The following is a 26,120-nucleotide window of genomic DNA, read 5'->3' on the forward strand; positions in this document are numbered from 1 at the left end:
AAAGCCAATTCCATTGTTCTCTTTTGTTTGCTGGGGGAAAGTGGGACTGATATTCTGTTTGATTTGTGCCATTCCTGAATACCTGCTCTCTCTTCCCATCTCTTTACTTTGCTTATTGGGGGATGAGGAATGTTGCAGGGGGAACTGCTAACCACAGTGCTATCTGATCTGAACCAACACAAAAGTATTATTTTCTGTGCTGCATTTGTTTTGCTCATTACCTACTCCTCGTGTATTAAAGATATTATTCAGTTGTTTACCTATTAAAATATATTGTGATTACATTTTCTATACATACATAAATATTTACCTTTGCAAACCAGCCTGATTCCGGGTTCAGTGTGACCAGGAGGGTTCCAGGAGAAGGGAGTGATAGGAGTGGTATATCGTTCAGGATATTGAACTTTTAGACAAAAATAAATAAGGATTTCTGTTGTGCACTACATGCTGGGCTTTGACTTTGGTGTGTGCCGGATTGTGTGCTGGATTGAAATCACTTACAGACACTTACAGACACCCATAAAGACAGAATCAACAACCCCAGCCAATTCCAGCCAACATCCTCACTTGCCCCATAAGTGCTACCAGGTACCACACTGTTATAGAGTTTTCTATATGTTAGCAATCACCACACTCGAACTTAGCTGTGGACCTCAGCAGGTACACTGACCGTATGAGTGGAAAAGGAAGGCAGGTAAGGTTATGCATGAAGTTGATGGAAGTGGAGGACAGATGGGAAAGGGACTGTGAATACCAGACAAGCCCATATCAGGACAGAGGCGCAGAAATGTCCCCACCCTCCTTCTGGGGAGATTACGCTAACCCAGCGCCTCACTTTGAGACAGAAATGCCAACTAACCAATCCACTAATAATCTCCCCCTGTGCATACACCTCTCAAACTCCAAACCAAACACAACCACAAACCTACAGCACAACAAACAGCACAAACGTCACTACATTGCAACAACAAAACAAAAATACACATAGACTCACACAACAGTACACAACGACTACCGGCTGCAAACACTCCAGGCTCAGCCAACGGACCCACCGGGCTGAGGCTGCCAACAGCACATCACTGCTTTCTTGCATTTTTCCAGTTTCCGCCCACTAACTCACCCTCCGTTTCCCGTTTTTTTTAAGGCCACCAGAGTGCCAGGGGACCACTACGGTGGTGATAGTGCGCGATACAAATGTCCTTTAACATTAACATTGTCTGTTTCCCTCTTGCTCATGAACGGCATTGCACCTGTGGCTCTTTATTATACTATGCTTACACTATGGCTGTCTATACGGTAATCCATAGTTCAATTTTTGATTTGCAAGGTACCTCACTGTTTTCAAGTCCCCCGCCTATGTGATCATTTCAAATCAGGCCCTACACCGCTGAGAAACTCTAGACTTGGTTCCAGATTTTCACATACACAGCACATACTGATTCCTAAAACTAACGTCACAGCTACCACTCCCAATGTCTCTTCCACCTCGAGACCTATGAAAACTGATAGTAATGGTAAATTACAAACACTATCACCCAGTAACATTAACAATACTATCAAAGCAGGACTTATTAATGCTAGATCTCTTGAAGCACATGCCTTGGAAATAGTTGACATTTTAACTCTCGACGATCTTGATTTCATTGCCAACACAGAAACCTGGCTAAATTCCACATCGGGCCCTTCATTAGCATTGCCCATTCCAGACAATTACTCCATTCTACGCGCGGATAGAGAGGCCAACTCTACTAAGGGAGGTGGGATTGCGTTCATCTATAAAACAGAGCTTACGCTAAGAATGACCAATAAGTAACACTTACCATCAGCTGAACTACTCTCCATCAAACTATCCACCCCTGCCACATCCACCATCATCATGTATTTGATATACAGACCCCCTGGCACAACCTCCACCTTTGAAAATGATGTATCACATCTACTGTCTGCCAATACTAAAATTAACTCCCAAGTTATTATCATTGGAGACTTTAATCTAGGCCTCCATGATACTAAAGATTCCAAAGCCTCTTCCCTTAAGGACACACTCTCGTAACTAGGCTTCACACATCGTATTAACTGCTCTACCTACAAGAAAGGCAGAACACTAGGTTGGCTAGCTGACCTTAACTGTAGCATCAATGTACTGTCCAATACTCCATGCGCATGGACCGACCATCACTTAATCATGTTCACCATTGATAAGACAGCACCCCTCAATCCACAATCTCAAGCTCCAGCCATGATGACAAGAAGTCGGAACCTCACACTACAGAATCTGATACCTCTACTACGTCCTATCACCCATCCAAGTATCTTGCACTCTGACCCATCTGAATTAGTGAACCTATATGATGATACTATCGTCACGGCCATCAACACTATAGCACCCCTTATATTACAGAAATCCAAACCGCGTGCCCATATCAACAAATGGTACATGACTCACCTTAAGTCTCTTAGGAAAGTGAAAGGAACAGCGGAAACCAGCTGGACAAACTCCCTGTCAGAGTCTAACAAAGATAATTTCACTGCGGCTTCAATTAATTATAAATTTGCCATTGTTCAAGCTAAAAAAGACATTTTCAATGACTGCATAGCCAAAGCTAATTCCAAAACGAAGGAACTATTCAACATTATGAAAGAACTCGAATCTCCTACCCCTATACCTGACTCCTGTGTGAAGGACACCTTATGGTGTACTAACATACAGAATGCCCTCCAAGACAAAATTACACTGCTATTAAATAAAATAAAAACAAAAAAAAAAACTCAACAATGCCATCCCACAAAACATGCCATCTCCCCCCTCTCCCAATATGCCTCAATTCAATTTCAAGCCTCTTTCTACCAAAGAAGTAGAGATAATTATACTTAAACTCAAACCGTCTAATTGTAAGGGTGACGTCTGCCCGGGTGTCTTGTCATTTTTTCGAACGTGAAACTTTCGAATGGTAAACTTTCACATTTTTTTTGTCGAAATGCCATTCTTTCGAATGACAATGGGCCTCATTACAAGTCCGGCGGTAAATGAGGCGGCAAAACCACCTGGTTACCGCCAAACTCGTATTACCATTCCGCCTCCGTGATTCCCGGAATTACCGGGGCATTACAACCCCGGTTTCCCGGGAATCGCGGAGGTGGAATGGTGTTAATCCACATTCCCATCGAGTCCTATGGGACTCGATGGGAATGGGGATCATGGAAACACCGGCAGCATCTCGTAATGCTGCCGGTGTTTCCTCGTCCGCCTGCAGGCGGGCGGTGTTAAACCCGCCAGGTCAGACCTGGCGGGAACATCACCTCCCGCCTGCAGGAGTCGGGATCAGGCGGTCCGGAAACAACGGTGGCGGCGGGTTTACCGCCACCATTATTTCCGGACCGCCTAAGTTATAATGACGCCCAATTTCTGTGAAAAAAATCGAAAGTGCAGTCGACATGGGTTATGGTTGGGGCTTGGGTTAGGGTTGGGGGGTGGGAGGGTGGCGTGGGGGTTACAGCACTGGACAGCTCCATGTACCGTTTCAAGGTTTTTATGTATATTGGCATTTTAATATTTTTTTTTGTAACTTTGAAACGATACATGGAGCTGTCCAGTGCTGTAATTTCAGCAATGGACAGCTGCATCTAACGTTGCAAAGTTGCATAAAAAAAAAGCATTGAAATGCTACTTTTAACATGTAAAAGTGCATTTCAATTGAAACCAGTTCATGACTATTGTCGACGGATTGGTTTAGAAAGAAATGCACTTTGCATGTTAAATATAGGATGTCACAGCTTTCTTTTTCGAAACTTTGTTTTTGAAACCTTTGTTTGTAGAAACTTGTTTTTCGAAATTATCACTATTATGCCCAGCCACGCTTATTAAGGAGGCGGCTAATGTACTCGCCCCCTTCATCACATCATTTATTAATGCATCATTTGACTCCAGTACCGTACCCACCAATCTGAAGGACGCTTGGGTACTTCCATTATTAAAAAAAACATCTCTAGATTCAAATAACCCCTCTAACTACAGACCTATCACTACTGTCCCTTTCCTGTTAAACATACTTGAACGTGCAGCATACATCCAGATTCAGCAGTATCTGGAAACAAATAACTTACTAGGACTAAGACAGTCAGGATTCAGACCCAGACATGGGACTGAAACAGCGCTCATCAACTTAATGACACAAATTCAGGTCCTAAAAGATAAGGGTACATCTGCCTTACATTTATTACTTGACCTATCAGTGGCATTTGATTTGGTGAACCATGACATTTTATGTAAACACCTGTCACCTGCCGCACATTTCTCAGACCAAGCTAACACTTGGATTAAATCCTTCCTCAGCAACAGATCTATGAGGGTCTTTGCACCCTCCGCATCTGCCACTCCATTGCCAGTCACCTGTGGAGTCCCACAAGGCTCATGTGTGTCCCCAACTCTCTACAACATATTCACCAAACCCCTATTTGATATACTTGATTATCTGGGTGCCACGTATACTAATAACGTGGATGACACCCAGATACTCATCCCTGTAACTGGTGACTACGTTGCAGACAGTGAAACCCTTAACGATATCTACAGCACCATACAACTATGGATGGCTAAGCATGATTTATGTCTAAACAACAACAAAACCGAATTACTCCTCCTGGGCTCTCCTAACGAATTGAGTAAACTAGTGACACTCTTCAAATCCTTTAACATTGACGGTAATATCATTAAAGTAGCTAATGATGTGAAAACCTTAGGAATTTACACTGACTCAGCACTCTCACTCACAAGACAAGCTAATGCCCTAGCTTCATCCACTGCTTACTCTTGCAAACTCATCACAGCTTGCCATCCTTACTCGACTACAACACATTGCATCTCAGTAGCAAGAGCTCTAGTCTTATCCAAACTTGACTGTTGCAATGCACTCTACTTGGGCACATCTCAACAAAATATCAACAAATTGCAAGTTATGCAAAATAACGCAATTAGATCCGCTTGTAATATTCCGAGGAAACAGCATATCACTGCAACTAGACAGAGTATAAATTATCTTAACATTAAGCAAAGAATAGACCTCAAATCTCTTTCACTTACCCACAAGTGCCTTAACAACCAGGCACCCATATACCTCTATGATACCTTCTCACGTCACAACTCAACACGACCAACTAGAACCGCGCAATCACATTGCATTAACATCCCACGTTTCAACGAACAATGTGCGGGTGCAGCTAGCTTCCCAGTCCTTGCTGCAAAAAAATGTGAATGCTCTTCCTAGCTCTATAAGAGAGAAACCATCCCTCTTGCTATTCTGTAGCAAGATTAAAGCCTGGTTCTGCGAGCAGGACCAGAACCCATTCACTGTATAAAACAATCTGCATATCAGATTGCTACCTTAGTAGCATTACCTGATGTATTTATGCCTTGAAATTGTATACTGTTGTTAAAATTGCCTAATATTTACCTACAACTGTGTACCATTTACGTCAACAATGTACTTTGTTTGTTTCTCCTGCTTGCTTAAGCTGTTCTCTGAACCATATCTCCCATCTCCAGCGTTTGTACTTCATTACTCGTGTAACTTGTAAGACTGTCTGTATACTCGTGCCTGTTCAACATGTAGGTTTCAGCGCCCAGATGCCGCAGGGCTTGGCTGCGCTTTACAAATGAATAAAATACAAATACAAATAAAGAATGCGCCATATTTAAAAGACTTACCATCACCCACAAGTGCATCACTCACACGGCCCCACCCTACTTCACCCAAAAAGTTATCCAATCAGGCTCCTCCAGATCCACCAGAACCCCATACACCCACCGTCTCATGGTTCCCAGAGTGAAACGCGTCAGAGCAGGTGGCGCAGCTTCCCATTTATTGCCGCCAGACAATGGAACTCCCTTCCGCTCACCCTCAGATCTGAATTCCGCAAAGGTCTCAAAACGTGGCTGTTTGTTTAACTTACTCCACACTAGCTCCTGTTTCATCATCATGCTACATGTATGTATATCTGCTATGGGATGCGCGCCTGTAACTAAGTCTCTTGTACCAACTTCTGTAACACTGCTGCGATGCCCACGGCTGTTTGCGCGCTATACACATTTTTTAAAAACATTTTTAAATGATGTTTAGTTTAAATTATGCTTTTTATATTTGATGGATGGATGTGATCATTGATTTGATGGATGGTTGTAATAATTGATTTGATTTTGGATTTTCTTATTTTTTTTTATGAAGGTGTCAGGTTATTTTATGTAACCATAAAACAATTAAACAAATTAAAAAATAAAATCACTTTGTTTTAAATATTGTGTTGCGTGTCTTTTAATACATCACTAGAGTAACACATATTTTGACTTGTAATTTGTAATAACCACACTACTCTATGTGTATGCGTGTGTATGCATTTCCAACTTGTAGCACATTTATATTATAGGTATCTCCCCCTGTTAGTTATATGACAACCCCTCAATGCATTCCCTGCAGTTTTCTTTCGCACCCTAGCGTTGCTCATTGTAAGACCAGATAGACTGGGTGCGTGATGACAGTCGCTGAGCTTAACACTAATGAAATCCCACGCTTGCTTTGCTGTCACAACACCACGACCACAGCATGCGCATGTCCGGATGACAGCAAATCAGCAAACACGCTAATGGCAAAGCAGCTGGCACCACCCTGCACGCAGCTGGCCTAAACAGCGGTACACGGTGATACCCTGCCAGCTCAGCAACAGATAGTAGCCAAGTTGGCGATGGTCCACGGAGCCCAGTGTGAAGCGACATAAAGACAAAATGGATGCCAGCCAAGACATGATTGCCAAGCTAGCTACAAATAGAGACGTCCACTGGCAGGTTGGCACACGCTATTCTAGGCAGTCGAATGGGTGAACAGGAGTCCTCCAATCTCCGGCCACATACGGATTTCCCTAATGAGGGGTTTCCTCATGTGAGTGACCATCCACTTATTGGTCGAGCCAGTCAGATAGCACAGTGAGCTAAGTGCTGACCCCTGATATCTGTGCCAGCCAGCTGTGGTAGGTTCTCATCCTGGTCCATGCATTGAGTACCGCTCTGTGGGATAATAGCGTCTTCTGTTATTTCAGCGCTCTGAGACCTGTGGGGGTGTAGCGATATATAAGAAATACATTATTTGATCAATTTCTGGCAGTTAGGCTGGGCTTCATTAAGCCTGTTCTGCCCCTTTTCAATGTTTGCGTGTCTTGTCTTGACCTTCACAGTCTTGACCTTCACAAGGCAGATCCTGGGACAGTGTCCGGTGTGCCTTGGAATGAGGCGCTTGTGAGTGGAGACCGGGACCATTCTCTCAGAATGGCGGGCTGTTCCACAAATGTAATGCCTTCCATCCGGGCAGTTTCTAGACGATTTTGCGCCCAGAGCGAAACACCACAATATGACACGCCTCCCCGTTGCTCCTCTACTCATAACCACACTGAACGAAGTCCCTCTCCAATATCATTTTCATTGCAATTTAAATCCCGTTTTATTGACATGTACTTAAAACTAATAAGCAAAAAATATATTCAACAATTTTACAAACAGAAATTCATTAATATTTCACCATATTTAAGTTCATTGGCAAAATGAGGGCACCCTCCGAGATGTTGCTCGGGCACAAGCGTCCTTTGCTGCTCGTGATCTTTTTTTCCCAATGATTTTGATTTAAATTGAAAGTGCAGCAAGTTCCAATAGCTCTCTTCATTTGGGGAACATAGCGCCCAGAGCCAGATCCAAATGCTCCGGCAGAAGGATGGAAGATGGCTGTGGTGAAAAAGGAGAGGGTTCTCTTCTATATTAAATAAGTTTAGTTTACAAGGTGCGCCTTGAAACTACTTCAACGCACTATAGGGGAGGACTGGAGAAGTAGGTAGGCTATGAGGTGAAGACGTCAGGTTGCCAAATGATCAGTGTATCTAGACAAAGTATAACAACGCATGGGAAAATGGGAAAACCTGCTTTATGGCCAGAGTACCTAATTATAGAATTGAAATATAAAGACAATAATGGGCCTCATTATGAGTTCGGCGGTAGCCGTGCCGGAAAAAACGCCAGTCTGCCGCCGGACCCGAAATACCATTCAGCCTCTGTGAACGCAGAATGTCAGAATCACAATCAATGTCAAAGCCCCATTCCCATGGAGTCCGATAGGGGGACAATGGAAACACTGGTTCCGTCTATGATGGAGCCGGTGTTTCCCTTTCCGCCTGCAGGCGGGTGGAGTTACTCCCACCAGGTCAGACCTGTCCTGGTCGGGATTTACCGCCACCGTTGTTTCCGGACCGGCAGGGCCATAATGAGACCCAATGTAATAGATGATGGCAATAGTTTTCCAATGTTCCGATCTCCTGAACATATAAAGTTAACTTCTGGCAAATAGTTGCATGCTCGATGGGTAGATCATGTGTAGCAAGTTGTCTTGGAAGTGTAACAATGTCACAGAGTAACATTAATACTGATTAACACAGAGTTTAGGCCCATCTACAAAAAGCTCTGCACAATTCACCAAATTATAATTATATGCTGCAAGCCCAATTGCAGCATATTGAAATGCCTAGTAAAGTGTGCTGGTTGCTGTCTGATGGCAAAAGCTGGCAATGTGTATGGTACCCAGCTACTAAGCGACTTTCTTAATGAATTATGGCACTACCTGTAATCGGTTGTATGTTAACATATTCTGGCAAACCTATCAAATGGTGGGAAATTGGCCACGTGATTATAGCACTCGGCAAATTGTGAGGGTGCATGGATATGTGATCTCAATACCTACAGTAGCAACAAAGAAAGCCTTTTCACTACACGGATAGAGTTGCAAAATGTTTAACAACACATGCAGGTCTGCATGTAGTCGAAGGGTTTCATTGTTTTAGTATTTGCAACGGTGTTGGGTTTTGTTTGTGTGCCGGCTATACTGTGCTCTGCGCCTTGAAAATGTTCCTGTTTTGCACCTCCTATGGTGTCGCAGGTGTGTGAGGCAAGAAAAGAGGCTCAAAGCCCTGCCTCTTGTAGGAACATGAAATTTGGATTTTTCTCGTGAAATATTTTCTTTCTGCAAAAGCAAAAAGCCCTCTTGGATAACACGTGTTTCGACACTACAAGTGTTTTTATCAAATCAGGGCCAATTTGTGAACTAGGGGTTAAATCCCACCTCCAAAGAGTGTAACTAGTCTCCTCGCGTCGGCTCCGTACACTTTTCAAGAGGGCATTTTGTTTGTTGCACAAAGAAAATATTTCACGATTAAAAATTGGCAAATTATACACTTCAGAACATTGTGTGGCACAGTTTTTTCAGAGTGTGAGAAAAATCCAAATTTCATGTTTCATTATTTCAGTATAACAGATTTTAATTCTCTGACTATATCACATTTTATTTTTCTGCATCAAGACCTCTCACATACACTCCATGCAGTCTTTAGCTCTTACTTCGTAGTCTCTTGTGTCTTTTCCATCTTAACCAGCACCACACTCCCCAGCAAGAGGGAAAACACGTGAGAGCAATAAGCAAAAGAGAAAAAGTGGCAGATACAGTCTAAGGGGAGTATATGGAGACCATAAAAACAAAGGACAGATGGAGCAATACAGAGGGGGTACTAGAGAGGGAGGGAGAGAGGGTGAGTAAGCCAAAGACTGGAACCAGTATGTGGCACTATAATGAGGGACGAGGACAAGTGATGAGGAAGAGGAATGAGGGATGGGGACAGAGACTAGGATAAGTAAGAAATGGGACAAGGATAATGAATGGGGGTAGTGACTGGGATGCAGCACTTAGATGAGGAAGACGGACCAAGACAAGGAAGAGAGACGAGGAGGAGGAAGATGAGGGACTTGAAAGAGGAGCGAGGGATGAGAATGAGGCAGAGGAAGAAAGGCTTAGAAGAGGGACACATATGTGGATGAAGATGCGGATTGAGGAAGAGGAAAAGGCACTAGGAGAAGGAATAGAAACAACAAAAAGGTAATTGGGCATAAAAAAGGAGCTAGAATAATGGAGCAGGACTAGTCTGGGGGCTAGGCACTAGGACAAGGAAGACAGATGTAGAAAAAGGACATGGAAGGGGAGAGGGACTAGATGAGGAAAAGGTATGAGGAAGATGGTCTAGGACAACAGATAAGGTACAAGGACTGGGTGCAGGGATTGGGAGCAGGGGCAAAGAAGAGAGATTAGGGAGGGAAGAGAACTTAAATGAGCAGGAGGGGCTAGGACATGGAAGAGAAATACTGATTAGGATGAGAAAAAAGAGACTAGGACGAGGGAAGGAAGAAGGGCAGGAATGAGTGACTAGGACAAGGGAAAATGACTCAGATGAGGACAAGGAAGAGGGAAAGGGACTAGGAAGAGATACTAGGCTGAGGAAAATTGAATAGAATAAGAAAGCAAGAATAGAATGAAGAAGAGGGACAAGGACAAGGAAGAGAGACAACTGTGAGGATGAGGGACTAGGATGAGGAAGAGGGAAAAGGACGAGGAACAGAGATTAGGGCGAGGAACAGGGACAAGGGCAAAAAAGGGGGATGGTCCAGGAGGAAGACCATGATGAAGAAGCGCAAGAAGGAGTGGGTATAGGACAATGATGGGGAAGAGGAAGAGGGATGAGCTTGAGGAATAAAGTGGTGGGTTTAGAATGAGGAAGAGGGACTAAAATCATGACGAGAAACTAGAATGAGGATGAGGAAGAGGAACTAGGATTAAGAATAGTAAGAGAGGATTGGAAAAGGACAAGGAATTTAAAGACGAATGAAGAAGAAGAAGCAGAAAGGGACTTGTATGAGCTTTAGGAACAGGAATAAGGACTTTGGTGAGAAGGAAGAGGGACTAGGATGAAGAAGGGGGAGTAGGAAGAGCAAGAGGGATTAGGATGAGGAAGATGTAGATGTTCTAGGTTGTGGGAGAGGACACAGTTCTTGGACAAAGAGGAGGATTAGGAAGAGAAAGAGGGACTAAAACAAGGAAGACGTATATGGGCTAGGTAGAGGAAGGTGAAGAGAAAGAGGGACTAGGTCAAAGAAGAGGAAGCGGGACTAGGACAAGAGATGAGCATGAAGAGCAAGAGGGCCTTGGAAGAGGAAGAGGGTCTATGATTGTGAGACAGATTCATGAACTACATGGCACTACTTTTTCTTATGTTTACTCCTTCTTGTGCTGAGATATACTGACCAAAAAGACCATGGGGAGCTGCTAAGAGGACTAGAATGATTAAGAGGGATCATGTGAAGGAGGAGAGATATGAATTACGATGAGGAGAGAGGCTAAAATGCGGAATATGAAGATAGATTAACCAAATGTACTAGAATGAGGAAAAGGTACTAGTATGAACAAGAGGGACTAGGATGTAGAAGGGGGACTAGGAATAGAGACAAGGGTTGAGGACAAGGGAGTAGAATAGGGGACTAGGGTGAGGAAGATAGACAAGGATGAGGAAGAAGAAGAGAAAGGAGGAACAGGAGCATGGACTATGAAAAAGAAGAGACAGTGTGGGGCGAAGATCATGAAGAAGAATAAGAAGAGGGAGGTAGAGGCAGACTAGTACAAAGATAAAGAAGAGAAAGAGGATGAGGATGAAGCAGATGAAGCAGTACTCTGAGGAGGGAAAGGGACCATGACAATGAAGAGGAACTATGACCAAAATCAGGATGAGGAAGAGGGGTGAGGAAGAAAGGCAAGTATGATGACAGAATTGAAAGAGGGATGAAGACAAAAAAGATGAAGAAGAAGCTGTTGGATGAGGAAGAAGTCAATTTTTTTTTGTGTGTTTATTGTGTTACAATTTTTACAAAATCTTTCCTTCCTGACAAGTTTCCTTTGGTTTACTTATTTGTTTTAATTTGTCCTTCAGTAATCTTCTGTTGTATGCTCTTTCTTCTTAAGGATTAACGCTTTTCTATTTATTCTCGTTTATCTTTTCCTCCAACTTCAAGCTTTCCAGGAATTTTGCTGTTGCTACGGTCAAGGTTGTGGAATCCCCACGCATTAATTTGTTCCACCAATCTTCTTCACTTGCGGTCAGATGCTTTGATCTATGTAGACAAAGGTAAGTTTTCCTAAGTTTGTCTGTTCCTGGGCAGTGGAGAAGCAGATGTCGTAACGTTTCAATCTCCAAAGTCTCGCAGTAACGACAGTTGTTGTTCTTCGACTGCTTTCTGAGAAAAAGGATCTCATTTGTCTTCAATATATTTAGACGTGCTCTCAGAAAGATTGTTCGCAGTCGCTTGTCTGGGAACTTTAGTAAGTAGTTTCTTACTTCGTCTATCTTTTGTGTGTTAACTGTGTGATAAGTTGCAGCTGTATGTTCTTCCGCTTTTTCCAGCGTCTCGATCCAGTCTTGTGGTTTTAATTTTTTCTTTACTTTTCCAGGAATGCGTTCTATGTCCCATTCGGAACATCCCATTTTTTCTCCTTCTTTTTTCTCCTTCTTCTCGTAGGCTGTTATACCAAGTTGTCATCATTAGGTTTTTCTCGCTCTTCATTTCTTTAAAAATAATGTCCAAGATTTTCGGTCGGGGGTGTCTTAAGATTTTTCCTAAGAACAGTAGGCTGTTTCTCTCAACCACTGTTTTTAGTGATTGCAAACTCAGTTCACGTCAGATGGTTGCTGTGGGAGTGGAGTTAGGCAGTCGTAACACCCTACGCCAGAATGTACCTTCCAATTTGGACCACAACGTCTTCGGAAGATGCGGCATAGCCTCTGCCCCGTAGGTCAAAGCTGGAATGGCTTTTGCTTTGTAGAATTTTATTATTGGTAGAATTGAAAATTTGCCGTATTTTCTTTCCAGAGACAGTGCTTGTGCTGCTAGTGTTTTTGCTTTGGAGAAAAGATGCTCTTGCATCGTGATTTCAATTTTGCTGCTAGATAGTTTCACCCCTAAGTATGTAAAACTTTTTACTGTGTCCAGTTTTTCCTGAGTTCGCAAACCACTGACGTCTTTTGCTTGGCTTTGATGATTTTTCCAAGATCATAATTTTGGTTTTTGAGGTGTTCAGTTCAAGTTTTTCTTTAGGTAGGTAGTGAGACTATCTAGTTGTCTCTGGAGTCCGATTGCCGTTTGATCCAGCAGTAGAATGTCATCCGCGTAGAGCAGACGTGTCACTTTCGACTCTCCTATCTGGGGAGGAAATGAGCGGGTATCATTTTCTGCATCTACTATATCTGCCATATATGCCTTGTAAAACGCCGGGGCTAAGGGGCAGCCTTGTTTGACCCCTCTGGCTGTCTTTATACTTTTTGACAGCAAGCCAGCTGCATTTAGCCGGACTCTGATTGAAGTGTCATTATACAGGGCCTTCATAGGTTCAAGGAGAAATGGTGGACATTTTTGTTTTTCCAATTGTCTCCATAATTTACCTCTGTTTACTCGGTCGAAACCTTGGACCAAATCGATCATGGTGATGAATATTGTTGGATGACCCTCGAGAACTTTGTTTTTTAAAATGCTTATCATCATGATATTTAAAGAGGTTCCTAGGTTCTTTTCGAAACCAGATTGTAGCATATCTGCTGTTTTTGCCTCCTTCTGCCATGTTTGAAGTTCGTCTAACACCAAAGTGCCGAAGAGTTTACCAAGTACATCCAATAATGCGATCGGCCTGTAGTTTTTCGGATCATCCCTCAGGCCCTTCTTAGAAATTGGGACGATGTTTGCTGTTTTCCACGTGTCTGGAATTGATCTTGAGGTCCTACATCTTCGAAATATTTCCGTTATTAACGATGCCCAGGTTTCTGCGTCCTGTTTCAGGTGGGCGTTGGAAATTCCATCTGGACCTGGAGCACAGGAGTTGTTTAGCTTCTTGATCTTTTCTAGAATGGCCTGCTCAGAGCATACGATCCATTTGGATGTGTCTCGTTTGTCAATGTTGTTTTCTGTTGGTGTTGGTTCTTTGAATAATTCAGTGAAATGTTCCGTCCATTTCTCTTCTGAAACACTATTGATGATTGTCGTATCTGTGACAGATAGTTTGTTCTTTATTATCGTCCAGAAATCTTGCGAGTTCTTTTTGCACATCGCTCTCAACATAGTCTCTGCTTCATCTTGATACAGTTCCCATCGGATTGATTGTAGCCGTGCTTTACACCCTTTTTTCTGTATGATTGCCACCTCGAGATTTTTTAGAGTTGGGTTTGTTTGTGCCCGCCGTGTCACTTTTCGTAAATTGGATTTCCTCACCCTCAATTCTTCGTTGTATTTGTTGAGATGAGTTTTTTCCTGTCTCCTTGTGTATCTTGGATGAAGATACGGTATGAGAAGAGGGCGGTAATCCAATTTTTCTATTTGGTTATTCAGATTGATTTGTCTGTTGTAAGGTGCTGTAATAGAAATTAAGGCATCTGTTGTCATTTTCAGCCGATTCCCTTGTAGGTTTTTTCTATCTTTTGTGGCATTTTCACCGGCGAGTGTTTTGTTGCAGACCATGTTGCGGTTAATAAATTGTGATCACTGCGGGTAGTTTTCACTACCTTAAAACTCTTGATTATTGAGTATAGTTCTTTGGAAGTAAAGATGTAATCAATTGTGCTTTCGTTTCCTTCACTTTCCCATGTTGGAATCCTGGGTTTGGCAGTTTCTAAAGAGTTTAGGTTGTGTAGGTCACGAGATTTCATCAGCTCAGACCATGCTTGGCCTCTTGCTATTGATTGCAAACTGGCGTTATTTCGAAATGTCTTTTTGATCTCAAGTAGCATTCAGGTCACCACATATTAAAGTGTGGTCCACGTCACAAGTTTCAGCGACGTCTGTTAGTATTTCTTCCACGTTGTTCAGAAATTCATTCGTTTTGGTTGCCATTGGGTTCCAATAAATGTTCAATAGGAGGATGAGATCAGGTTTGAGTTTTTTCTGTGATGTTTCATCTTTCTCCCATTCTAACAATGTTGCCTGAATTGCCAAGGATGATATCAGGTTTTGAGCTATGCGCAATGTTCCCCCTGTCCGAAAGGCTGTTAAAAGGCCTGATTTAGGACGGCCTCTTTCCCCTTTTTGAGCGGGAGAGAGTAGAACCTCAAAGCCATCCAGACTAGGCGGAAGAAGCAGCCACATCTCTTGCAAACTTATTAGATCAAATCGGCCAAGGTTTATCTCTCCTGGTTGTGTCAGGTGAGTGTGGCCTCTGGTGTTCCATGAGCCAATGATGATGTTTTGCTCCAATTTCTGTGCACAATGATTCTTCTTAGATGTGTCCCTTCCAAGACTGGCCAAGGGACTGTTTGGTTGCTATTTCCCGACGTACTGTGTCAGCACCGAAGGGGTCCATGCCCATTTTTTGGCGTCTTTTTTTGACTTGTCTGCATGTTGCAGAGTCGAAAGCTTTTCTCGCTCCATGCTAGTTTCTTTTTCTCTTTCGGCCTGCAATAGTAGCATTCCTTTTGGCTTTCTAGTTGACGTTCTTTCCGCATCCTCCTCGTTTGTCTTCAACTGACTTCTACTCCAAAAGTGTTCTCTTGTTTTTGCTCTTTCTTTATCTTTTCGGATATATAATAAATTTGAGCCTGAGGTTCTTCGGGACGCTCGTCTTTCGTCTTCTTCTTTTCGCTCGTCTTTCTCAGGTGTTTGATTATATTTTCTCTTCACTCTAGATGAGTCTTTCGTGTTTGGCATTCTCTGTATCAATTTCCGTCTTTCTTTGTCATTGGTCTCGTTGATACGTTCATGTTTTGTTGTGTTTAAATTATCTCTCCTGTAACCTCTTTCTTCTGATGTTGTTTCTCTTAAGAGGTATCCTCTGTTTGATAGTTCTCCTGCCGCCGAGAGCAGAAGTTTTTTCACTGTTTGGGACGTAATGTGCAGGAAAATACTGTCCGTCCGTGCTTTATGTGCAAATTCCACCATGTTTATGTCCACACTTCTAATTTTCGTCTCTTTTATGGATTTTTTCTAAGAGCTTCATAGTGGCTCTTCTGTTTAGGACAGTTTTTTCTCCAGTACTATCACGTCTTTCTAGTTTCAACGTACGTGATGCGTTACTCTTGAGAGTGAAGATTGCCGATGTCCGAGTTGGGTTTTGCTGCATGGACGAGTCAGAAAGTCTTCGGTTTGATCTGATTGTCTTTTCCGAGGATTTATCTCTTCGTCTGTTTTCTTCTGTCCAGTGGTTGGTTTTTCTGTGTGTTGATGTGTCGAACTTTTTTCGGTTTGTTCTTAGGCTAGACAGATGGTTTTGTCTGTAACGAGTTTCACTGTTTGGTGTCTCTTCAAACCTTTCAGCCTAGGGTTTTTTCTTAAAGCTCTTTGAACGGTAGTCTTCGTTGTCATCATATTTATATTCTGTTTTGTTTGTTCTAGCGTTAGCCAATCAGAACAATGTTTTTCTCTCTGGAGTAATCCGAGGTCTTCTGTTGCTTTCATCTTCTACTTTACCTTTCTCTTTTTTGTAGTTATTGTTTGCCTCTGCTGTTGTTTTTCTTTTGGATCTTGCTGTGGAGAGTTATCCATGAAGGACACCTTTCTTTTTTTCACCATCGGTCGAGGTATTTCTGACTCCGAGTTTTCAATAGAGTAAACACTTAGGTTGGATATGTCAAGCGAAGTGTCTTCCAAAACTTGACACAACTCTCTTATTTTGTCATTTTGTTGAGCGTCATTCTCCGTAGTTTTTGATTTTGCATCAACCACAGTTACCCACTTTGTCATCAGCTTATTTGTATTTCTTTCAGTTGTTGTTTTCTTCCGCATCTGTTGTGATATTGTGCTTTGTTTTTCTTTCGATGTTAAACCATTTTTTGTGATCTTTTTTCTAGGTTGTTGTTGGTGCTTCTCTTTGTTACATAATTTAAACTGAACTTCTTCAGTTTGACCTTTTAAGTTCTTTTCAGTTTCACGTGAATTTCCATTTGTGCTTTTGTGACTTTTTGTCGTGTTTGATTGTCGTGAGTACTCCTCAAGTTCTACTTTCTTAGAAGTAGGTGTCAATCTCGCGCTAGTTTTATCTAGGGTCACAAGTTGATCTTCTTCATTCTTTTTCTCGACAATCTCCGTTTGATCAGTTTGAGAGCTGATGGACACTGCTTTTTTTTAAAACTGGAACATCTCGGGTTTATCAGTAGTCATAGTACCTTGCTCTTTTGTATTTGCCTTCCATGCTTCTAAGGCTGTTATATATCCCTCCAAGTGGGTTAGCTTCGAGTTACATACCGCTAGTAATGAGGTATGATCCTTCAATGTGTCGCTGATGGTTTCATATAGCTTCCCAAATGGTGCGAGAGCGATGGTCACTGCAGACATGACAGGTAATATGTCAATGTTTTTAACAGGTGAATTTTTTTCTTTTTTCTTTTGGATTTCGTTTTCCATTTTTGCTTTGTGTGGAGTAGAAAGTAGTGATCGTCGTGCATCCACTGAGGCGTCAGCCTTTCTTTGTTGAGGAGTAAGTTTCCAACCTGGAGTTGTCTCTCTATGTTTTAACATATTTTTGTAGTTTAATATTGCCTCTGCCAATTTATTTTTATTTATTTATTTGTATTTGTAGAGCGCACTACAGCCCACAGGCATCACGGCGCTATAGCAGTACTCAAAGAAGGCTCGCTTAAGGGTTACAGTGAAGCCGCCCAGGTAGACTTAGTGACGATACAATGCATGGTATAGGGTTACATACATATTTAGATCATGGTACATTGTGGGGATTGCGGTTGCACAATGCAAGTCATACAAAGAGACTGGTTTTGATGGCCTTGCGGAAGGCCGCATGGGAGTCAATAGTCCTAATGTGAGGGGGGAGTGAATTCAAGTGGGTGGCTGCCATAGTTGGGAAACTGGTGCCGCCAGCCCGGGCTTTGCGTGTTCTAGGAATAGCAATCAAGTTGGAGTAGGGGGTTCTGGTAGGCCTGGAGGAAGGGGGTTTAGAGATTCTCTGTGCCAAGTAGGGGGGTGCCTGTTCATGGAGACACTTGTGTGTCAGGGCAAGGGTTTTGAATATGATCCTTTCTTTGACTGGTAGCCAGTGGACCTGCCTTTTAAGTGCAGAAATATGATCCCTACGCGAGAGTCCAGTAGCGGCCCTGAGCGCATTGTTCTGAACAATTTGTAGTTTAGCAAGATTCTTGGCTGAGGTGCCTACCAGGAAGGCATTACAGTAGTCCAATCTGGATCCGATTATGGCCCTGGCAATGGTAAGGCAATTTTGTTGTGACAGGGAGGGTCTTATTGTGTTGATGAGTTTTGAGTGGTAGGCAGAGGTGGATGCAATGGTGTTGACCTGTCTGTCCATAGATAGGTTAGGTTCCAGGTATACACCCAGTGTTTTAATTGATTGTGAGACAGTGATAGGGATGTCATCAATGGTGAAGGAGGAGTATAGTTGGTCAAGTTTGTTCAGGGTGGAGGGGGAGCCTACCAGTAGAAGCTCGGTCTTCTCACTGTTGAGACAGAGCCAGTTTTCTGCCATCCAGGATTGGATAGTCGCATAGATGAAGCTGAGGGTGTTAGTGTCAGATTGGTAGTCACCCGTGAGGGGGATGAGCACCTGGGTGTCATCTGCATAGTTTGTATATGAGATTCCCAGGGCATCCAGGATTTTGAATAGTGGCCTGGTGAAGAGGTTGTATAGAGTGGGGACAATAAAGGAGCCTTGTGGAACCCCGCATTTGATGGTGCTGGGAGTTGCACAGGAGGAGTCAGAGAAAACACTCATTGCTCTGTCCTGCAGAAATGAAGTAATCCATTTGCAGGCCTTGGTCGAAAAGTTTGCTGCTGTGGAAAGGTGGTGGCAAAGGGTCTTGTGATCAACTAGATCAAACGCAGCAGAGAGGTCTAGGAGCAGAAGGAGTGCAGGTTTGTCTGCGTCTCTGAGGTCATCGATCTGGTTTTTCAGGTCAAGGAGGGCAGTTTCTGTGCCGAGCCGAGGTCTGAACCCTGATTGCCGTAGGCCAAGGAGATGGTTCTCTTCAAGGAATTTCTGAACTTGCAGGTAGGCTGCTTTGTCCAGGATTTTTAAGAGGAAGGGGACAGTGGTTGTGGGCCGGTAATTTCCCGGGACGGTAGGGTCCAAGGAGGGTTTTTTAAGCAGTAGACGAACCCACGCTTCTTTGAGACCAAGGGGGACATGGCCGGACCGGAAGGAGGCATTGATGAATGCTGTGATGAATGGGGCTAGGGAGGGTGCACAGTCCTTGATGACCTGTGCTGGGCAGGCATCTCCTTTACAATTTGATGGTTTGATAGACCGGAGAAGTGTGATGACGTCTGTTTCGCTCATGTCTTTAAAGTCAAACACCGGGGAGCAACTGGGGATGGTCTTAGGTGGAGGTGGGTTATTGTGATTCTTGGCTATGAGGATGGCCAGAGCTTTTTGATAAGCGATGATCTTTGCCTGCAAAGTTTCAAGCTTGTTCAGCATGGCTGACTGGATTGTGTTACACCAGGTTTTATCCATGAGGAGAGAAGAAGGGGGTGTGAAAGGAGTCTCCAGCTCTCTGAAGAATATTTCTCTTGTCTCTGATTTAGCATTGGCTATCCTCGTGTTAAAGGAGGAGGCTTTAGCAGTGGTGATGGCAGTTTTGTATTGTTTGAACAGTGCTTTAAAGGCAGCCTTGGTGTTTTCTGAGGGGTATTTTCTCCATGACTTGAGGGCAGCTCTCTTTTTTGCGCGCAACTGCAGGAGTTCTTGGGAAAACCATGCATTGGTATGCTTCAATTTAATTTCTTCCTGATTCCTCTGATGGTTTGGTTGGTGCTTCCTGAGCAATCTTCCCTTTTTTTCTCCTTCACAATTTTAGTTTCATTAGATAGTTCGACTTTGTTCGTTTCATCCGACAATTCTGGTTGCATGGGCAGTGGTTTTTGATTTGAGGTAAGTTCTGCCATTTTTACTTCTTCATGCTTTATTTCATCAGTGGAGTCAGACTTTGGTACAATTTCTTGTTTTTTTCCTTTCCCATCTGAAGGTCTAACTGTTGTTACCAAAGCGTTCTTTCCCTCTTCGTCGTGGCTCTCCAATCTTTGCTCTATGGTTCCAAGATCTATTACAAGTTTAGTTGTTTCCATTTTCTGTGGAGGAATCAGTTGGTTGAAGTGCCAGCGTATTTGAGGTGGAGGACCACCACTTTCAGGTCGGTGTACCTGGACAGGTTGTTTGGATACATTTCTTTGGGGGGACGGTGGAGTCCCCTCCAAAATTTCCAAATCAGAAAGTTCAAATCGGTTCACCATGGGGATCTTTCCTAGTTTTTCAAAAAACCTTGTGATCGGATTGTTGGTCGGAGCTATCGGTTTGCCTGTTTTTTTCATCTGTAGTTTTAGTGGCAATCTGCTGTTAGGTGTCGATGAGTCAGTTGGATTAGATTTTTTGACTCCTTGTCGTTTTATGTTTTGATTAGATGAAATTTTTTCCATTTTGTATTCGGGAATGTTTCTTTCTTCCTCGTCTTCTTTTTGATCGTTTGGTAGATGGTTAGTTCTGTATTACGCTGATACCCACTTTGAGTTTCTGTTGTTGAATAGGTATATGTTTTACCCCAGTTATGTTCCCTTAGGATATTTAGTTTGTCTATTTCTCCTTCATCAGGTTCTTTCAGGTATGATTGAGTTCTATTACAGCAGTTGTTGTCTCTGATATCTGTTAGATTTAGGTCAGCGCTTGGTAAATCAGCTCTTTCTGTCACTGGATGGGACTCACTTTCACATATCAGCTTTTGGGGGGATACATTTGTTTCTACCCCGTTATCTTTATTTGAAAAAGTTTTATCAAAAAACTCCTTTAATCCTTTTGTGGTGGTTAAATTTTTTTCCTTGACTTTGTCTTTAATGGTCTTTTCATGCGGCATCTCCATCGCGCCACCAGAGGGCGCTCCACAGCCGCACTCTCTCTCGGGTTCTCCCTCTCAGCAAAGCCGAGCCTTGCCCCGGATGCACTCGGATGTGGCCGGGCCCCAGCCTGCTCTCTGCCACGCCAGAGTCCTCGGTTCGAAGGCGACCGGACCCCCTACCGCCATCCCACTCGGAAGACTCGGAGGGCGGCGGAATTACGGTCGTCCCCTCCAGAATCCCGCATCCTCCCTCACAATCGGCTCCACGGCGGACGCCCGCGGCGAAACTCCGTCCCCGAAGGGAGAGCTCCCGCATGAGAGCCACGGCGCCCTCTCGCCAGCGGGCTCGGGGTCCGACGGCGCAGCTTCCCTCCAAGGTAGGCTGTGCAGGTGGGGGGATCTGAGAGGGGGTTTGGGGGAGAGGCTTTGGGAGCTCCTGAATGTTGCATGTCTGTCGTTATACTTTTACACGTATTTTCTTGTTTTTCTTGTTTTATACGCACGTTGGTTTCAATTGGCATTTTTGCTGTAAGGAAGCCACTTCTTAACACACGGCCAGTTTCCTCAGAGTCAGTTGGGCAAGGCTCTTCAGCCCGGCGGCAGCTCTCCATGAATACCAGATTGACAGTCGATATTGAAATGTTTGTGTGCTTATATGTTGCGGCCACCGTTATTCTTAGTCACTCTTGGTTTCCTTGAGTGTGATAAACTTTGGTAAGTTTTGAAGGGGGCAGTCACCCAGTCACCCAGCATCCAGACTGCCAGACTGCACCTCCTCGCACCTCTCCGCAGCTGCTCCATGGCCAAAATGGGTTTTTAAACCCTAAACCTCAATGAAAGGCGAGAAAAGACTTCAGGTCACAGGTTGCAGGTAGGAAAAATTCAGGACTCTCTGCCAGACTGCACCTCTTCGCACCGCTCCGCGGCCAAAATGGGTTTTTAAACCCTAAGCCTCAATGAAAGGCGAGAAAAGACTTCAGGTCACAGGTTGCAGGTAGGTAAAATTCAGGACTCTCTGTACGACTGCACCTCCTCGCGGCCTCTCCGCGGCCGCTCCACGGCCAAAATGGGTTTTTAAACCCTAAGCCTCAATGAAAGGCGAGAAAAGACTTCAGGTCACATGTTGCATGTAGGAAAAATTCAGGACTCTCTGCCAGACTGCACCTCCTCGCACCTCTCCGCGGCCAAAATGGGTTTTTAAACCCTAAGCCTCAATGAAAGGCGAGAAAAGACTTCAGGTCACATGTTGCAGGTAGGAAAAATTCAGGACTCTCTGCCAGACTGCACCTCCTCGCACCTCTCCGCCGAAGTCAATGATCTAGGACAAGGAAGTAGAAAAGGTACAAGGAAGAGGATGATGATGAAGAGGAAGAGGAACTAGGATAAGTTGGAGGAAGAGGGGCTGTGAGGGAGGTGGAAGATGAAGAAGGTCTCAGACAAAAACGAGAAATATGAATTAGGACAAGGGATGAGAATGAAGGGGAAGATGACCAGAGAAAGGGTGAGTGACCAGGACAAGGAAGAGGGATTAGGATTGTGTGTCAGAATCACTGCATTACCTGGTCCTGTTATTTCATTTTTTTTACTCATACCTGTGCTGAGAAATTCTGACCGAAGATAACAGGTGGAGCTGTAGGACACAAAAAAATTGTATTGAAGCCAATGCAAGCCAGTAGCATTACCAATTGCTGTTAAAACGAAAAATTCTGCCTCTCAACACCCTTTCCATTCTTTCTCTTTTCATATAACATTTGTTTTGGCGACATGTTGGTGCTAAAGAACCACAATCTGTGTCAAAAACCATAAAAAAAAATGTTTGCCTTGATAAGCGGTTAATTTTACTACTAACTGGATTATACAGTGTATCTATCATACAGATGCGTAAGTAAGACATCAGACTACTATTACATTAGGGAACGGCAGCTTGTAAATACATCAGTATATATGCACAGTGCACCCGATAAAATGAAATGGGTTGCAATAATATAACTCAAGATGTTGTGGAAAATGCGGCCAAGAGGATTTGTGGTTGCGCACCTCTAAGATATCACAAGTTGATATTAATTAAAGTAATGAGGAGACGGCTCTGCAGCCGTGGGGTTAGACTGGTGAGTTTCCACTCTCACCTTAGAAAACAGAATCCTTGAAGGTTGCTAACTTCACAGACGGCGCTCAATCATATGTTTGCCACAATAATGTTTTGTCAGTTGTTTCAGTTAGAGAAATTAGAAAATAAGTCCATTAGTATGAGACACACCTTGTGAGTTATAAGTAGAGTTCCTGTATTTTGATATTAACAAAAAAAACACATGTATTGCTATCATACATCGTATTGACAAAAAATCAAATGAACAGTTAAAGGGGTCATACTTTGACATCCAATTAATAATGCATGAATAGACCCTTGTCACCTTTAATTGGCTTAATTAAGTGTGTTCTGAAAAGAAATAGATTTGGTCACGCCACATAAATTTGGTCACGCCACGCCAACACGTGTTTCAACCTTGCTAGGCCGTCTTCAGGGCGTAAGAAATGCTACCAAATGATCCAATAATCAAATCAAGCATTCAATCCCAGTCCGTAATCCTCTGGTGTTCTGGGACCTTGTGTTCTCTAATAACGCCTTTTAAGAAACCTCATTGGCAGTGCATATTAGCTGTTTGTCTGTGGTTCTTAATCCTGAGAACTGCAGGTTTTCATCGTAATTGATATTCAGTTTTTCAACCTTGTATATAGGTGCCGTATTCGGCTTAGCTGCAATGCTTTGACTGTTGTCAGACGCCTTCGAAGGCGTCTGACAACAGTCAAAGCATTGCAGCTAAGCCGAATACGTCCATTACGATGAAAACCTGCAGTTCTCAGGAATAAGAACCACAGCCAAACAGCTAATAGTAGAAGTCAATAGTTTAAGACTTTGAAGAGGGTGTGAGGCAATATTATACAATAGATTAGTAAATGAGGCTAGTTTTTTAACATAATACTTGCAAATTTGCCATGCTGTTGTCACTGATGGCATTGGGCAGATGGCATGTTTCCAAAAGCAATTTCTTAAATGTTTGCAATTGTGGAACAGCACAGAAAAGCAAACAGTTAATAGTGTTTGTGGAACATGGACGTTTACCAAAGTAAATTAATGCTGTTAAACCTCATGCCTTGTTTCCAGTTGATGTGCTCTCATGGATAATAGGAACTGGAGTAGGCAAAAAAAGCTGCCCAAGAGAACTAAAAGAAATGCCAGTGGTACGTCTGTGTGTCTTGTTGGGAGGTAGATTACTGTTCATTACTGTGGTTATAAAATGGCGGGAAATAGAACTCAAGAACATAAGAGTAGTAGCCCAGACCCAACACCATCTAAAATGAGTCACTCATTCCCATTGCAATCATCCAGTAGATCTATGGCCTGGAAGCAGACATATTGTATGGGGTGACACTGACAGTATGGAGTGAGGGTGGGTGAAATGGCATCTAGCTGCTGGTGCTGAAGGGGCTACGTATCGGTCCTCTGAATTCATCTCAGCCATGTACATGCTGTTGCTTGCATCATATGGCGCCACTATGATCTGGTACTCAAACTGGTCCCACACTTTCCCAGCACAGTTCTATTGCACATAGTGCAGAAGACACCATGTTGTGGTTTTTTACCAAGTATTACAAATAAATTCCAGTTTGGACTTTGTTATTTGCTAAAGAAGATGTCACACCCTGCGCTCATATGGACGCAGAAGTGCTGAGTGCTGTGGTGGAGTTGCTCCTGTGACTACCACATGCTAATGTTGTGCATTTTTGGATCTCACAGATTGTCTTTGAAAGATCCTGTACATAGGTGGAAAGTAGATGTGTCCTGCACTTCTGCCTATGCAACTCTGTTATTATCCTTGTTCTCCTACCACTAGTTTCCAACCTGTTGACGTGTGGGGCCCTTGACTCAGATCGGTCACCAACTTTAACTTGGTTGTTTTCATCCTAATCATCTTCTTTAACCACATATTCATCATCAGTGGATGCGGGTGGTGGCAGGTGAAAGTCAGAGCTTCCAGCAGCCTGTGTCTTAACACTTGTTTTTATTTTTTTATTTTTTAGATTTGTAAAGCGCAGTAGCAGCCCAAAGGCATCGAGGTGCTGTTGCAAGAAAGTGTCTTAGTTACAAGGATGATGCTTTGCTCAGGGTTACAATGAGCATAAAGCCTTACAGTGCAGGAAGCAAATGGTTGCAAAGGTGGTTACTGGTTACATTAATAGGCGGTTACAGCTTTTTCCCAGCTTATCACTAGATACAACCCATAACTCCATACTGTTCCACAGACAGTGGGCTGAACCTCCTCCTCACGCCTACCTCGATCCCCTAGATTGAGCTACAAGAAAATGGGACGTTGCAAACTCATTTACAGACAATGAACAAAGTCTCCTTTCGCCTACTTAAAATTCTAAAACTTTTTCTGCTTATAGTTTTTGCTACGGCCGCCAAAAACAATGCACTCACTTACAGAAACAGCGTATAATTTCCTCAGGCCTACCTAGAAATATAGAACATTCTTGCAGCAACTAGTGGATGACAAACTGAGTTACAAACATTGAGTGCACTCTCTTGTCTCAAAGGAGTTGCAAAATTCACTATTTTCAATTTCACAACTGTTAATGTTAATGTTAATATTAAAGGACATTTGTACCGTGCACTATATCCACCGAAGTGGTCCCCTGGCGCTCTGGCGGCTCTGAAAGAGGAAGGAAGGGTGAGTTAGTGGGAGGAAGCTGGAAAAGTGCAAGAAAGCAGTGATGTGCTGTTGGCGGCCTCAGCCCGGTGGGTCCGTTGGCTGGGCCTGGGGTGTTTGCAGTCGGTAGTCGTCGTGTACTGTTGTGCTAATCTATTGTTTTGTTGTTGCAGTGTAGTTAAATTTGTGCAGTTTGTTGTGTTGTAGGTTTGTGGTTGTGTTTTGTTTGGAGTTTGAGAGGTGTATGCAGAGGGGGGAATTGTTAGTGGAATTGGTTAGTTGGCATCTCTATCCTGTATTGGCGTGTTGGGCTAGCATAATCTCTCCAGATGGGGCAGGGCAACCTGCGCCTCTGTCCTGATATAGGCCCGTCCGGCATTCAATGTCCCTTTCAGATCTTGCTCCTACCTCCACCGGCCACCCTCACAGCCCCACCTGTCCTTTCTATCCACTTAAATGGCCAGTGCACCTGCCAGTATCCACAACTCAATTAGTGTGGTGATTGGGAATATCCCGATAATGCCACAAAACTGTGGACCCTATTAGCAAGTAAGGGGCAGGTGAGGATGTTGGATGGGATTGGCTGGGGCTGTTAACTCCATCTCTATGGGTGTCGCCTGTGTTCCGTTCTACCCGACATCACCCGTCCAGGTGCCGTGGGTGCTTCTCGGTTGGTTCTGGGAG

The sequence above is a fragment of the Ambystoma mexicanum genome, chromosome 5p (genome assembly GCF_040938575.1).
Source record: "Ambystoma mexicanum isolate Mex_15411 chromosome 5p, UKY_AmexF1_1, whole genome shotgun sequence".
Classification (NCBI taxonomy): Eukaryota; Metazoa; Chordata; class Amphibia; order Caudata; family Ambystomatidae; genus Ambystoma; species Ambystoma mexicanum.